This window comes from Pseudophryne corroboree, chromosome 5 (assembly GCF_028390025.1).
Source record: "Pseudophryne corroboree isolate aPseCor3 chromosome 5, aPseCor3.hap2, whole genome shotgun sequence".
NCBI classification, from domain to species: Eukaryota; Metazoa; Chordata; class Amphibia; order Anura; family Myobatrachidae; genus Pseudophryne; species Pseudophryne corroboree.
The window spans coordinates 551,622,686-551,636,300 of record NC_086448.1 but is presented as its reverse complement, the minus strand read 5'-3'; the positions used below and the strand labels follow the sequence as shown (position 1 = coordinate 551,636,300).

At 46.9% G+C, this 13,615-nt stretch overlaps 1 protein-coding gene across 2 annotated transcripts in view; it reads left to right on the top strand.

The window, feature by feature from the left end:
- Positions 1-13,222, top strand: part of MBOAT1 (membrane bound O-acyltransferase domain containing 1) — a 186,817-nt gene extending 173,595 nt beyond the window's left edge. The window contains exon 14 of one of the 2 annotated variants that reach the window (XM_063923240.1): positions 12,830-13,222. The gene's annotated coding sequence lies outside the window, so the exon portion shown is untranslated. Of the gene's footprint in view, positions 1-12,826 lie in introns of both variants that reach the window. The other variant, XM_063923239.1, reaches the window with a different exon arrangement.
- The last annotated feature ends 393 nt before the right edge of the window (positions 13,223-13,615 follow it).

Sequence of the window (13,615 nt, the reverse complement as noted above, 5' to 3'; positions counted from 1 at the left end):
AAACCCCATGGTCCTTACGGAGTCCCCAGCATCCTCTAGGACGTAAGAGAAAATAAGATTTTAAACCTACCGGTAAATCTTTTTCTCCTAGTCCGTAGAGGATGCTGGGCGCCCGTCCCAGTGCGGACTGAATCTGCAAGACTTGTATATAGTTGTTGTTTACATAAGGGTTATGTTACAGTTGGAGTCGGTCTTTGGCTGATACTGTTTTTTGTTCATACTGTTAACTGGTTGTGTATATTCCAGGTTATACGGTGTGGTTGGTGTGGGCTGGTATGAATCTTTCCCTTAGATTAACAATATCCTTTCCTCATATTGTCCATCTCCTCTGGGCTCTAACTGAGGTCTGGAGGAGGGGCATAGTGGGAGGAGCCAGTGCACACCCATGCTAAAAGTTCTTTATAGTGCCCATATCTCCTGCGGAGCCCGTCTATACCCCATGGTCCTTACGGAGTCCCCAGCATCCTCTAAGGACTAGAAGAAAAAGATTTACCGATAGGTTTAAAATCTTATTTTTTTAAAATATATATATTTTTTTTTTAACTGACTAAAATAATATGGAGAGATCAGAGCATGGTTTTCAGTGGGAAGGGGTGGGAATGGGTTAAAATCAAGAAAAAAAAATGCGTGGGGTCCCCCCTCCTAAGCATAAACAGCCTCGGGCTCTTTGAGCCGGTCCTGGTTGTAAAAATACGGGGGGGGGGGGAAATGACAGGGGATCCCCCGTATTTTCACAACCAGCACCGGGCTCTGCGTCCGGTCCTGGTGCCAAATATACGGGGGACAAAAAACGTAGGGGTCCCCCGTATTTTTAACACCAGCTCCGGGCTCCACTAGTCAGAGAGATAATGCCACAGCCGGGGGACACTTTTATATCAGTCCCTGCGGCCGTGGCACTAAATCACTAACTAGTCCCTGGAGGAGTGGGGACCCCTTAAATCAAGGGGTCCCCCCCCTCCAGCCACCCAAGGGCTAGGGGTGATGCCCGAGGCTGTCCCCCCCCCCCCCAATCCATGGGCTGCGGATGGGAGGCTGAAAGAATATTGTTTTTTGCAGCAGAACTACAAGTCCCAGCAAGCCTCTCCCGCAAGCTGGTACTTGGAGAACCACAAGTACCAGCATGCGGGGGGGAAATGGTCCCGCTGGTACCTGTAGTTCTACTGCAAAAAAAATACCCAAATAAAAACAGTACACGCGCACTGTGAAAGTAAAACTTTATTACATACATGCATGCCGACACACACATACCTATGTTCACACGCCGACTCTTAATGCCACAGCCGCAGGGACCGATATAAAAGTGTTCCCCGGCTGTGGCATTATCTCTCTGACTAGTGGAGCCCGGTGCTGGTGTTAAAAATACGGGGGACCCCTACGCTTTTTGTCCCCCGTATTTTTTGCACCAGGACCGGACGCAGAGCCCGGTGCTGGTTGTAAAAATACGGGGGATTCCCTGTCAATTTCCCCCCCGTCTTTTTACAACCAGGACCGGCTCAAAGAGCCCGAGGCTGGTTATGCTTAGGAGGGGGGACCCCACGCAATTTTTTTTCTGGGTTTTTTAAACATTTTTGTGCCGTCCAAAAAGTTGAATCCATGACGCACACTATCCGTCAATTGGTCCGGTTTTCGACAGCGGGACTGTCGAATCCGTTTTTTATTGAATATGTCGAATTCGGGTCCTGGCGGGAGGGTATGTGACTGTCGAATTGTGTCGAATTTAAAAACGGTCGAATTCCAGCCGGAATTCGACCGCGATTGCATATACCCCACAGTCTCTTCATTTTTGAGCTCTCTTAACCACCCAGGACCCTTTTTTCCAGTCTTACCAGGTTTTACAGGAGTGAGCTGTTGTGGATCTAAGGACTGCTGCAGTATAGCCAGTAATTCTTCTGCTGCCAGATACCTTTCTACCATCTCCACTAGCTGTGTGGGTACACACTGATAGATATATCTACCAATCAATTGAATGGCAGATATATCTATGGACGGATCGGGCAGTGTGTTGAGCATACACACTGCCCGATCCGTCGGGGACTGACGTCATGAACTGGGCGGGCGTGTACACACGCCCGCCCAGTTCAGCTGTCAATCACTGCTGGCTGCCGCAGCATGTGTGCATGCAGTCGGCCGACCGCCCGTACACACATAGTGACGCGCCAATATATCGGTAGATATATTGGCCGTCGGCTGTGCTGTGGGGCCGACGCGATATGTCTGTGAACGATGGAGTACACAGACATATCGCCTGTACACACTGGCCGATGGACCCGCAATATATCGACCGTTCAAGAGAACGGCCGATATATCGGCCAGTGTGTACCCACCTTTAAGATCCCCATGGCGCACCCACTTGCTCAAAGTCACGGTCAGGGACCTCATTAACGGCCCATGACATCTCATTCCACCATCTGGGGTCCAGTTAATGTCCCTGGTTGAAAAAAAAGTTTTGGGTCATGTGAATGAGGTTGTGCATTTATGAGCTGTGAGGTTTGTCTAAGTAGTACACCCAGCGATGCACACATTGCGCTCGGACCAACAGGCAAGTCAGAATTTGTTTTTCGTTTTTTATAGTACAATGCATCTGCAATGCTTAATCAGGCTTGCCTGAGAGAAATGGTGCCAGCAAATCGGCCCACTGTCCTTTTGGCTAACCCTCCAGCTTGGCCGTTCTCTCAAAGGTGGTCCAATACACCTCCACATCCTCAGTCTGTTATTTTTTTGAAGGAAATGACTGTGGAGCTGGAATTGGTTGGGACATTTGGGAAAGCACTTCCAGGCCGTGCTGCCAGATGCTGCACCACCTCTTTAAGAATCTCACTCTTCTGGTACTGTTGCTCCCGTATCTTCTCAACCTCCAATTCATGTTGCCTGGTGGTTCTTGCTGGACCCTAGTGGCTTCCTGCTGTACTGCTGTCACTTGTAGCAAGGCCTTAATTACGTCCTCCTTGTTGTCTGGTTTTTCCAGCAATTTTGTAGCTGCTTTCATCCAGGACTTGTATCAGTACTGGTTTCCAAAAAGGGTGAGTCTGGCCCTTTAACTGTACAGATTTCCACAACTGTGTAGACAAAGCACCACTTTTCGACGTGCTACTGTGTGTGAGCCACCACAGCTTCCAGCATGTCACACTGTGAAAAAGCCTCTGCAGAGCATTGCACCTGCAGTTTTACTACAGTATGTCATGTCTTTAGTTTCAGTTCAGGCAGACACATACCTACTTTCCGCAGGGCTCTCAAAGCTGCTACTCTCAACTTATGCGCAGATCATGCAAGTTAACTCTCCACCATGTTGTAACAGGGTCAGGGTGAACAGGTACCATCTCCTGGGGTAGATGGCAGGTTTGGTGCATCTGGACTCAACAGGTTTTATTGTGCTGAAAAATAGAAATAAACATCAAAATAAATACCCTGCCGTCCGATGCCAACTATGCACAGGATAATCCTGAGTCACTATAAAAAAAACAATTACAAGAAGTTTTCATCAGGTACAGCTCACTGGATTTCTAGAGCATGTTTCTCTCACTGAGACTCCATAGCATACTTGCCTACTCTCCCGGAAGCTGCGGGAGGCTCCCGTTTTTTGGGGTAGCCCCCCGCACCCCCAGAAGAGTAGGCAGGACTCCTGCATCCTGCTCGCACCCTAGTGATGCGGGCAGGATGAAGATAATCTCCCGTATTCACGGGTCCGTGGGGTGGGGAAGCGGTTAAAATGACGCAAATCGCGTAATTTGTCCGGCAGGGTCCACAGGTTATCCACAGGATAACAATGGGATATGATGGAGCGATTGCGGATTGGCACCAAACAATCACAAGCTTTCTGTCCTCCCAGGATGCAATGGGCCCGTCCATATATCCCCGCCCACTGGCTCAGGAAAATCAGTTTTTTGTTTGGTGCGGCAGGAGCCGGACCATGGTCAGAGGGCTGCTGTTCTTGGCAGCCCTAAGCATTCTTATTTTTATACGCATATTGGAAAGAGTCGCTCCAACAACTCTCTGCCGGGTCGCAACAACACTTACCCATGTGTACAGTGCTGTCTCGACGCGCGTCTGTGTCTGATATACTTGCAGGTCCCGCAGACGTTACCAGGCTGTGGACGGAGCACGGGGAGAAGGTAAGGCATCGGTTCCACGTAGTCGGGGAATTCGGACACAGCCGCACTGTATTGGGAGGAGACTACCAAAGAGTAGCTGACGCGCCGCCACCACGGGTGCTCCAGCGCTAGGCCTTAGGGATCATAAGGCACCAGGATTAGTATGAGGCTGCAATCCCTAGGGTTGATGTCAGCGGTGGGGAGTTAGACGCTCTCCTGGTCGCCCCTCCCCCAGTTCATGACCAGTTTCCGCGAGTGTCCCACCATGAACTGTTGCCTCACTTCTGTCTCTCAGCTACCATGAGGGGTCCCGGTCGCAGCATAGGCCGCTGCGTCTGTGTTCACTAAGCGCTACCGCGAGGAGACCCGGTCACAGTACAAGCGTCTGTATGCACAGTGCGTCTGTGTCCACCTAAGAGTTCCCGGAGCGGCAGTGTACACTAGTAGTGTCTGGATCCACTCAGTGGTCGCTAACGTATTGATCAATCTTGGAAGTGAGGTGAGTCTCCCTGTATCCCACTCTACGGAGTACGGGTTATACAGCACTAAATTTCTATCTACTTTTGTCAGTATGAATAGTTACATTTTAGTGCCTTTTGCATATGAGTCTGTGTACATTACTGTGGTTTTCTTCGCAATGCGTCTAAATACTTTAAGATCTGTATAAAACAGAATTCAGTAGTATCTACTCCTACATACTTTCAAATGTGTTTGTAGCTGATTATATGCTCATATGACTAATATATAACATGTGACTGACTGCTAGCGTGATTGCTGACTTTAATATATGTTTGTCAGTTGTTTCTTCTGGTCCTCAATGCTGGTGCATGGATAGGGTCAGATTGATATCACTTTAGAAAGTTAAAGTGATCAGTCACAAATTGTGTAGTACACTGTGAAAGTTCTGATTATTTATCATGTCTGAGAGCGTCAAAAGTGACGAGGGTACACTCACAGCAACACCAACACTCATATCATGTTTGCAACAGTGAATACTCAAATACAAGCGCCCAGTGTTATTAGGAATAGATCTGACAGGAGGATTTTATACACATCTCTCCTCTTGAGGCTGGAATTGTGTTTTTTCATCTAGCTGGCTAGTGCCGTTTTCGGCCGACGGCCTACCAGTTGTTACACTTTCCACCCCTGAGTTGTTGTATGTGGGGTCCCCTGTATGTATTTTAAATAAAGTGTTTTTATTATATCATCACCTGTCCGTTTATCTGGGGAGCAGCGTGAAAAGAAACCGTTATATGAGGATCATCGCCCATTCCTGAGTGAGTAATGGTACGCATTTATCGCCACGGCTCTTGTGTGTGATAGAGACAAAGATACCTTTATATTCGGAGATATACTATATCTATTGTGAGTGGGGTACGCTATCTATGTCTCAGTGGATTTATTGCTACCAGAAATATCACCTCTAATAATATAAGGACATATTGCACCATGATGTTTTATTTCTGTTTTTATTGTATATTATCCTGAGTCAATTTACGAAGCAGAAGATTTCCTTTGGATCCACATTACAGCAGCAGGACCCATTTGGAATTTGGACTTCTCCCACAGTCTTATATGGACATTAAGTATATTATTTGTATGGAATAACACTGAGTGCTTGTATTCGAGTATTCACTGTTGCATTTTGTTTCTTTATGAGGGTGAAGTGGCCCTCACATTCTCGAGTAGCTGCATAAGTGTTTTGCGCCTTGGGTCTCTGATTTATTTCCCTTTTTGACACTCATATCATGTTTGTCTTGCAAAACTGTATTATCCTCTCAGGATCTGGTACAGGATGGTTTATGTGCAAATTGTTTTGCGTTTCAGCAGATTGCAAGGAAGATCCCTGTTCAACGTCAAGTACAGATAGATCCACCTTGGGCGATGTTTGCACAGACCTTGTCCAGTATAGCTGAACGGGTAATTCCTACAGCTTCACTACCAGGAATGGGGTACACTAATAAACCCATACATGCAGCTCCCTACTTACGTTATATCTTTTCCCTAACCAGCTTCTCCAAAGAGACAAGCTGATAAACCTAGTGTAAGTAAACCATCAACTTCACAGGCTACACAGGATGATTCATCGGATGATGAAAGCTCTATATACTCTACTTCGGCATACGAGGAACAAGTAGAAGGTCTCAGCTCAGTGGATATAGCTGAGCTAATTAGAGCAATAAAGGCCATTCTATCCTTAGAGGATTCAGCAGAGCCTGTGTTAAAAACCAAGGCACCTGTATTTAAACGGCCCAAAGCAGGTAAGACTGAGTTTCCAGGGTCAGACCAGCTAACGGAAATCATGGAAGAGGCTTGGGCTACACCCAGTAAAAAATATAGAATTCCCAAAAAATGGGATTCCAATTATCCTTTTCAGCAGGGGACTGTTTAAAATGGGAAATGGCTCCCAAAGTAGATACGCATGTCATTTGATTGGTGCGAAAATCTATATTGCCTTTTGCCATCAACGTCATTGGATGATGTCACGGATAGGAGAGTGGATGGTTTTCTGAAAACCATATTTTCTCTGTTGGGGGCAGTCATAAGGCCAGCCATGGCTTCAGCTTGGATGGCAAAAGCAGTTGCTGCCTGGATAGAGGTACTGGAAGACGGTCTTTCAGCACCTTCAAGAGAGCAAGAATCCTATATAGCTCACATTAAACAGGCTGCAATATTCTTGGAAGAAGCAGCAATATATATGGGCACTGTTGCCTCCAGGGCATCGTCTTCAACAATAGCTGCTCGCAGAGCACTTTGGTTACGTACATGGAAAGCTGATTCAGAATCTAAGAAGGTTCTGGATTCTTTGCCTTTTACTGGAAGCATTCTGTTTGGTAAAGAATTGACAGATATTCTGGAGTCAGTAGCAGACTCCAAAAAGGTAAAAATTTCCTTCCACATATAACCACAAACGTAGGGGTCCAACTTTTCGTCCCTTTGGGTCACAAGGAAAAGCAAAAGAAAAAAGTGATCGTAAGCAGCCCCATTATAATACATTTGGTAAGGCGAAAAAGCAATGGGCTACCAGAACGCCAGCCTCAAAACCAGAGAATAAGCCACCAGTTTGATGGTGCGGGCCTCCTCCTGGGGGACCCCATGGTAGGGGGCCGACTTCTTCAGTTTGCACAGATCTGGCAGCAGTCTACAACAGATGCCTGGGTGCAAGAAGTAGTATCTCTGGGGTATGTTTTTCCCTTCAAGAAGCATCCTCCTCGAAGGTTCTTCTGCACCAGCCTATCTCGGGTAGAAACAATGGACAGGGCTTTGCAAGAAGCAGTTCAGAAATTGCTTCAGTCAGGAGTAATTATTCCAGTACCCCCTGCACAACGGGGACAAGGGTTTTACTCCAACCTGTTTTTGGTTCAGAAGCCAAATAGGTCATTCCGGCCTATTCTCAGTCTCAAAATGCTGAACAAATACATTTGCGTACCTCGGTTTCACATGGAGACGTTGCGCTCCATAGTTTTGGCCATGGAACCAGGGGATTATATGGTATCCCTGGATATTCAGGATGCTTACCTACATGTTCCTATAGCACTGTCCCATCAGTGCTATCTCAGGTTTGCTATCCTCCAGCAGCATTTTCAGTTCCAGGCATTACCTTTTGGGTTAGCCACGGCACCCAGAGTATTTACCAAGATTATGGTGGTTATGGTTGCTTATCTTCATAGCAGGAGATCAGAATTTTTCCATACCTCGACGACCTGTTAATTCTAGCTTAATCACAGGAAATGCTCCTGGACCATCTCCAACAGACAATAAAATGTCTGCAGAGGCACGGATGGCTCATAAATTAGGCAAAATCGTCTCAAGTTCAGTCACAACGGATGACTCACTTGGTGGCTGTACTGGATTCAAGTCTGCAGAAAATATTTTTACCTCAGGACAAGATAGCCAAGAACTCAGGAGTTGTTACACAGTCAAACAATGTCAATCCACGCAGCTATGCGACTGATGGGTTTGATGGTGTCAACATTCGACACGGTGGAGTATGCACAATTCCACTCAAGACCTCTGCAGCATCTGATTCTGGCCAGATGGAATGGAATGCATCAGACAATAAAGAAACAGACCTATGGTACTTTCACACAAGGTAAGAATGTCATTAGCCTGGTGGCTACAAACATCCCATCTAGAGAAGGGGAGACCCTTTTGGATATCAGATTGGGAGATCCTGACAACAGATGCCAGTTTTCAGGGCTGGGGAGCAGTGTCCGGAAGATTATGGTTCCAGGGACAATGGACCACAGAAGAAAGTCGCCTGCCAATAAATCTGTTAGAACTTCGGGCCATATACATGGCACTGATTCAGGCAAAAGACACTCTTCAAGGAAGACCAGTCCAGATCCGCTCGGACAATGTAATGGTGGTAGCATACCTCAACCATCAGGGAGGAACGCGCAGTCAAACAGCAATGAAGGAGGTAAGTCACATACTAAAATGGGCAGAACTACATCTTCCAGCATTGTCCGCAGTATTCGTTCTGGGAGTCTTAAACTGGGAAGCAGACTTTCTCAGTCGACACGCCATTCAAACAAGCGAATGGGCTCTACACCCGGAGGTCTTTCAGACTCTAGTAGACAGGTGGGGTTTGCCAGAGAGAGATCTCATGGCGTCCCATCTGAACAACAAAGTACCCGTATACGGGTCAAGAACAAAGGATCCTGGAGCAATCTTTGTGGATGCCCTTTCAGTGAAATGGGAATTTCATCTGGCATATCTGTTTCCTCTGATCATCCTGCTACCCAGGGTGGTGAGAAAAATAAAATAATCAAAGGATGCATTGATTCTAATAGCTCTGGCTTGACCCAGAAGGCATTGGTACACAGATCTGCAGAGAATGTCGATGGATGCTCCACTTCTGCTCGCCCAATGTCCAGATCTACTAATGCAGGGTCCTTGTTACCACAGGCATCTGGATCGACTATCGTTGACGGCGTGGCTCTTGAAATCTCTATCCTGAAGTCAAGAGGATTCTCACAACAGGTAATTCAAACAATGCTCAGAGCAAGGAAACCCTCCTCAGCTCGCATTTATCACCGAATATGGCAGGCCTATATTCATTGGTGCAGTGAAAGAAATATGGGCCTGAAATCTTTCCAAATTTCTAGGGTCTTAGATTTCCTTCAGGCAGGAGTGGATAAAGGTTTGAAGGTGGCTTCCTTGAGAGTACAAGTATCAGCATTGACTGTATGGTTCCAATAGAAAATTGCAAATTTACAGGATGTGCGTACTTTCTTCCAGGAAATGCTGCGCATTCAACCTCCCTTTGTTCCTCCTACAGTGCCTTGGGACTTAAATTTAGTCCTGAACGCACTTCAAGTTGCTCCATTTGAACCACTCAATAAAGTGGATCTCAAGTGGTTGACAGCTAAAGTTCTCTTTCTACTGACTATGGCATCAGCTAGAAGAGTATCAGATTTAGGAGCGCTGTCTTGTCGTTTTCCTTTTCTGACTTTTTATCCAGATAAAGCAGTTCTCAGAACTAGGTCTGGGTAGCTTCCGAAGGTGGTGTCTAAATTCCACCTTAATGAAGAAATTGTAGTCCCGGTTTTTCAGGTATTCGGACTTTCTGCGGGACATGCGTCGCTGGTCGTAGTCCGGGCATTAAGGATCTACGTGGATCATACCAGCGCCATCAGAAAGACAGATTCTCTCTTCATTCTCTACATATTTCACAAGAGAGGATGGCCTGCTACTAAACAGACGATGGCAAGATGGCTTCGAATGATGATTTCAGAAGCATATTCTCGAGCTGATCTTCCTGTTCCGGATAAGGTAGGTCCTTCATGGGCAGCACAAAATGGTGCTTCAGCAGAACAGATATGTAAGGCAGCCACATTAACACATTCATTAGACATTATTCCTTGGATATGTTTGCCTCTCATGACGCTGAATTCGGGCGAAAGGTTCTCCTGTCCAATCAGGAGCGTCCCCACCACTAAATTCCTTTGGGAAATCCCATTGTTATCCTGTGGATAACCTGTGGACCCTGCCGGAGAAATATATGTTATGGTAAGAACTTATCGTTGATAACGGTATTTCTCCTAAGTCCACAGGGATCTCATCCTGACGCACCTAATTTGAGGATATTTCCATCACTAAACCTCTTCCTTCTTGTATGGAAGGGTGTGCATGTGTGTTCTTCTCGCCTGATTAGGGCTCTACATGATGCTCCTGCCTTAATGCTTTGGAATACAACTAATTTGCCTGAGCCATACTGGGAGGGCTGAAAGCTTGTGATCATTTGGTGCCAATCCGCTGTCGCTCCATCATATCCCATTGTTATCCTGTGGAACCTGTGGACTTAGGAGAAATACCGTTATTAACGTTAAGTGTTTACCATAATGTATATTTTAGCCCTGCCCCCTTCCCAGGGACCCACGAATCATGGTGTTTCCCTATTTGGGGGCGGGTCTTGATGTCACAGCCCCAGCCCCGCCCCCTGAAGTTTTCTGCAGCGTCTCCTCTTCGGGCTTCTCCCAGAGAGGATAAATGTAAAGTAGGTAAGTATGCTCCATAGTCTTTACTTTTCCCCAAGCAGTGTCAGCGAGCAGTGACCAGGATGACAGCCTTTTAAACACACCCATACAGCTGAAAGCCCTAATTAACCTGTGAGCTTAAAACCCCAAAGACCCGCACTGGGCCTAAATGGATGGAGAAACATTCCCCCCCCCCCCTTCCTTCTCGCTTTCAACCCCAGGAACCTAATCCGGTTTGTTCTAAAAGCTCTCGACAGATTCAGTACAATATTCCTGTTGTTTTAAAACACATAGGTAAGAAACCTGGGACAAATATACCGGTCTTTCACCCTGTGGCGTAACTAGGGGTCCGCAGCCACTGCGGTCGCTTGGAGGCGTGTGGGGCGCCCTAGCCGCTGCCACTGATTTCTGCTGGGAAGGACACGGAGGGCACAGCGCACGCCTCTCCTGTTTGTCCCTCCTGGGTCTCCGGCGGCACTAAATTTAACAGACCTACCGCTGGAGACGCAGGAGGGACACACAGGAGAGGCACGTGCTGTGGCCTCTGTCTCCTCCTTCATAAAATGCACAGCAGCGGGGGGGGGGGGGGAGGGGGAGAGACAACGACTACCTGGCACTGGGGGGAGCATATTTGGCACTTGGGGCATATTTGGCCCTGGCGGAGCATATTTGGCACTGAGGGGTATATATGTGTACCTGGCACTGGGGTGGGGGGGCATATTTGGCACTGGGGGTATATGTGTACCTGGCACTGGGGGGGGCATATTTGGCACTGGGGGCATATGTGTACCTGGCACTGGGGGGGAATATCTGGCACTGGGGGCATATGTGGCACTGGGAGCACAGCCCTAGCAACAAGCATTACCCCCTGGTTACAAGCACAACACCCAGCACATAAAATCCCTAGCAACGAGCATGACACCCAGTGAATGAAACCCCTGGCAACGAATATTACCACTGGCAACAAGCAAAACACCTACCGCATGAAACCCCTGGCAACGAGCATGACACCCCGAGCATGAAAACCCCTGGCACCGTGCATGGAACCAAGAACATGAAACCCCTGGCAACAAGCGGGTAATTTAAAAGTCATTAGAAGCCTTACTGTAGGACTTAATGTGTAATGGGCATTGCAGTGTGTAGCATACTATATCACGGGCATTGTGATATAATGTCTCGGGCATTGCAGTGTGTGGCATAATGTATAACGGGCATTGCGGTGTGTGGCAAAGGGTATAACAGGCATTGCAGGATGTGTCACAGGCATTACGGTCTGGTATACTACATCACGGGCATTGTGGTATGTGGTAAATGTCTCAGGGGCATTGCAGTGTGTGGCATAATGTATAACGGGCATTGTGGTGTATGGCATAGGGTATAATGGGCTTTGCGGTATGTGTCACAGGCATTACAGTTTGTGGTATACTATATCACGGGCATTGTGGTATGTGGTATAATGTCTCCGGGGCATTGCAGTGTGTGGCATAATGTATAATGGGCATTGCGGTGTGTGGCATAGGGTATAACAGGCATTGCGGTATGTGTCACAGGCATTATGGTGTGTGGTATACTATATCACGGGCATTGTGGTATGTGGTATAATGTCTCAGGGTCATTGCAGTGCGTGGCATAATGTATCACGGACATTGCGGTGTGTGTCATAACGTGTCACAGGCATTGTATGTGCTATAATTTATCAGGGGCATTGCAGTGTGTAGCATAATGTATAACCGGCATTGCGATTCCTGTCATAATGTGTCACAGGCATTACGGTGTGTGGCATAATGTGTCGGGGGCATTATGGTGTGTGGCATATTATGTCATGGGCATTATTGTGTGTGGCATAATGTCTAAGGGCCATTGCAGTATGTGGCAGAATGTATACTGGGCATTACTATAAGGAGGAAAAATTACAAATAATGTAAGGGGCATGAATCAGGATTATTATTTTTTTCCCCTGTGGTGGCCAATGTATGTGCGTGCAGGTTGCAAAACTGGGGTATAAGGTAGTCTTTTCCTGCAATGGCACGCCCCTTTATGCAAAGTCACGTCCATTTCAGCAAGGCCACACCCCTTTTTTGCGACGCATGCAGATTCATAGCTTCGCTAGTGCCACTAGGAGGGGGGGGGGGGGGGGGGCGCGCCAGAGAATTTTTTGGCTTGGGGGAGAGAAATTTCTAGTTACGCCACTGCTTTCACCGCTATTCCAGTGATCTGGTTACAAAAGCATCTCACTCTCGCTCTCTCTCTCCGCAGCAGCCGACCCTTATCCTTCACAAAAGAAACTTGCATCGGTGCACATATGTGAAATGTTGGATTGACAAAATACATACTGCACATCAGCACTCAGGTACTCTGGTCTATGAAGATTCTGCGATAGCCAGAACTGTGTTCCAATGTCTCAAATATTTATTTCTTCATATTATACAGCCAACATGCTTCACTGGTTTCATCAACTTCTTATTAACACTGACTTCATTATGACACAGGACAGGTGCTTTCCTGTCAGTTATCTTTGTTGCTTTTAAGAGGTCTCTAGATTTTCTTAAAATCCCGTTGAATTTCCTTTTTTATAACTTTTGAAAACTGTAATTTTACAACACCTACAAAGATAGGGGACAGGACGAGACTACAAATGGTTGAATAAAATATGTAAAAACAGAAGTAAACATCTAATTGGTGAAATGCATATCCTGACAATGATATTTCTGCAGCGGGGTACACTGGTATTCCATAGGGAATAACATTGGGGTTGTAGGGTTGGATCTTGATCCGAGGCACCAACAGGCTAAAGCTTTGACTGTCCCAGGGATGCATTGCACCGCCTCCTCTATAGCTCCGCCTCCAGGACTGGAGCTCAGTTTGTAAGTAGGTGCCTGCATAGCAGGTCACTAACGGTGGGCTGCACTAGGCAGCCCTGAAAAGAGCTTTTTAAGAAGACTTCAAGGGCCTCTCGTAGTCAAAAATATTATATACACACCACATGTGAACTCCAAACAGATGGGTCTCTGTGCGTGCGCAGCGATATATGGTAGCATACACATT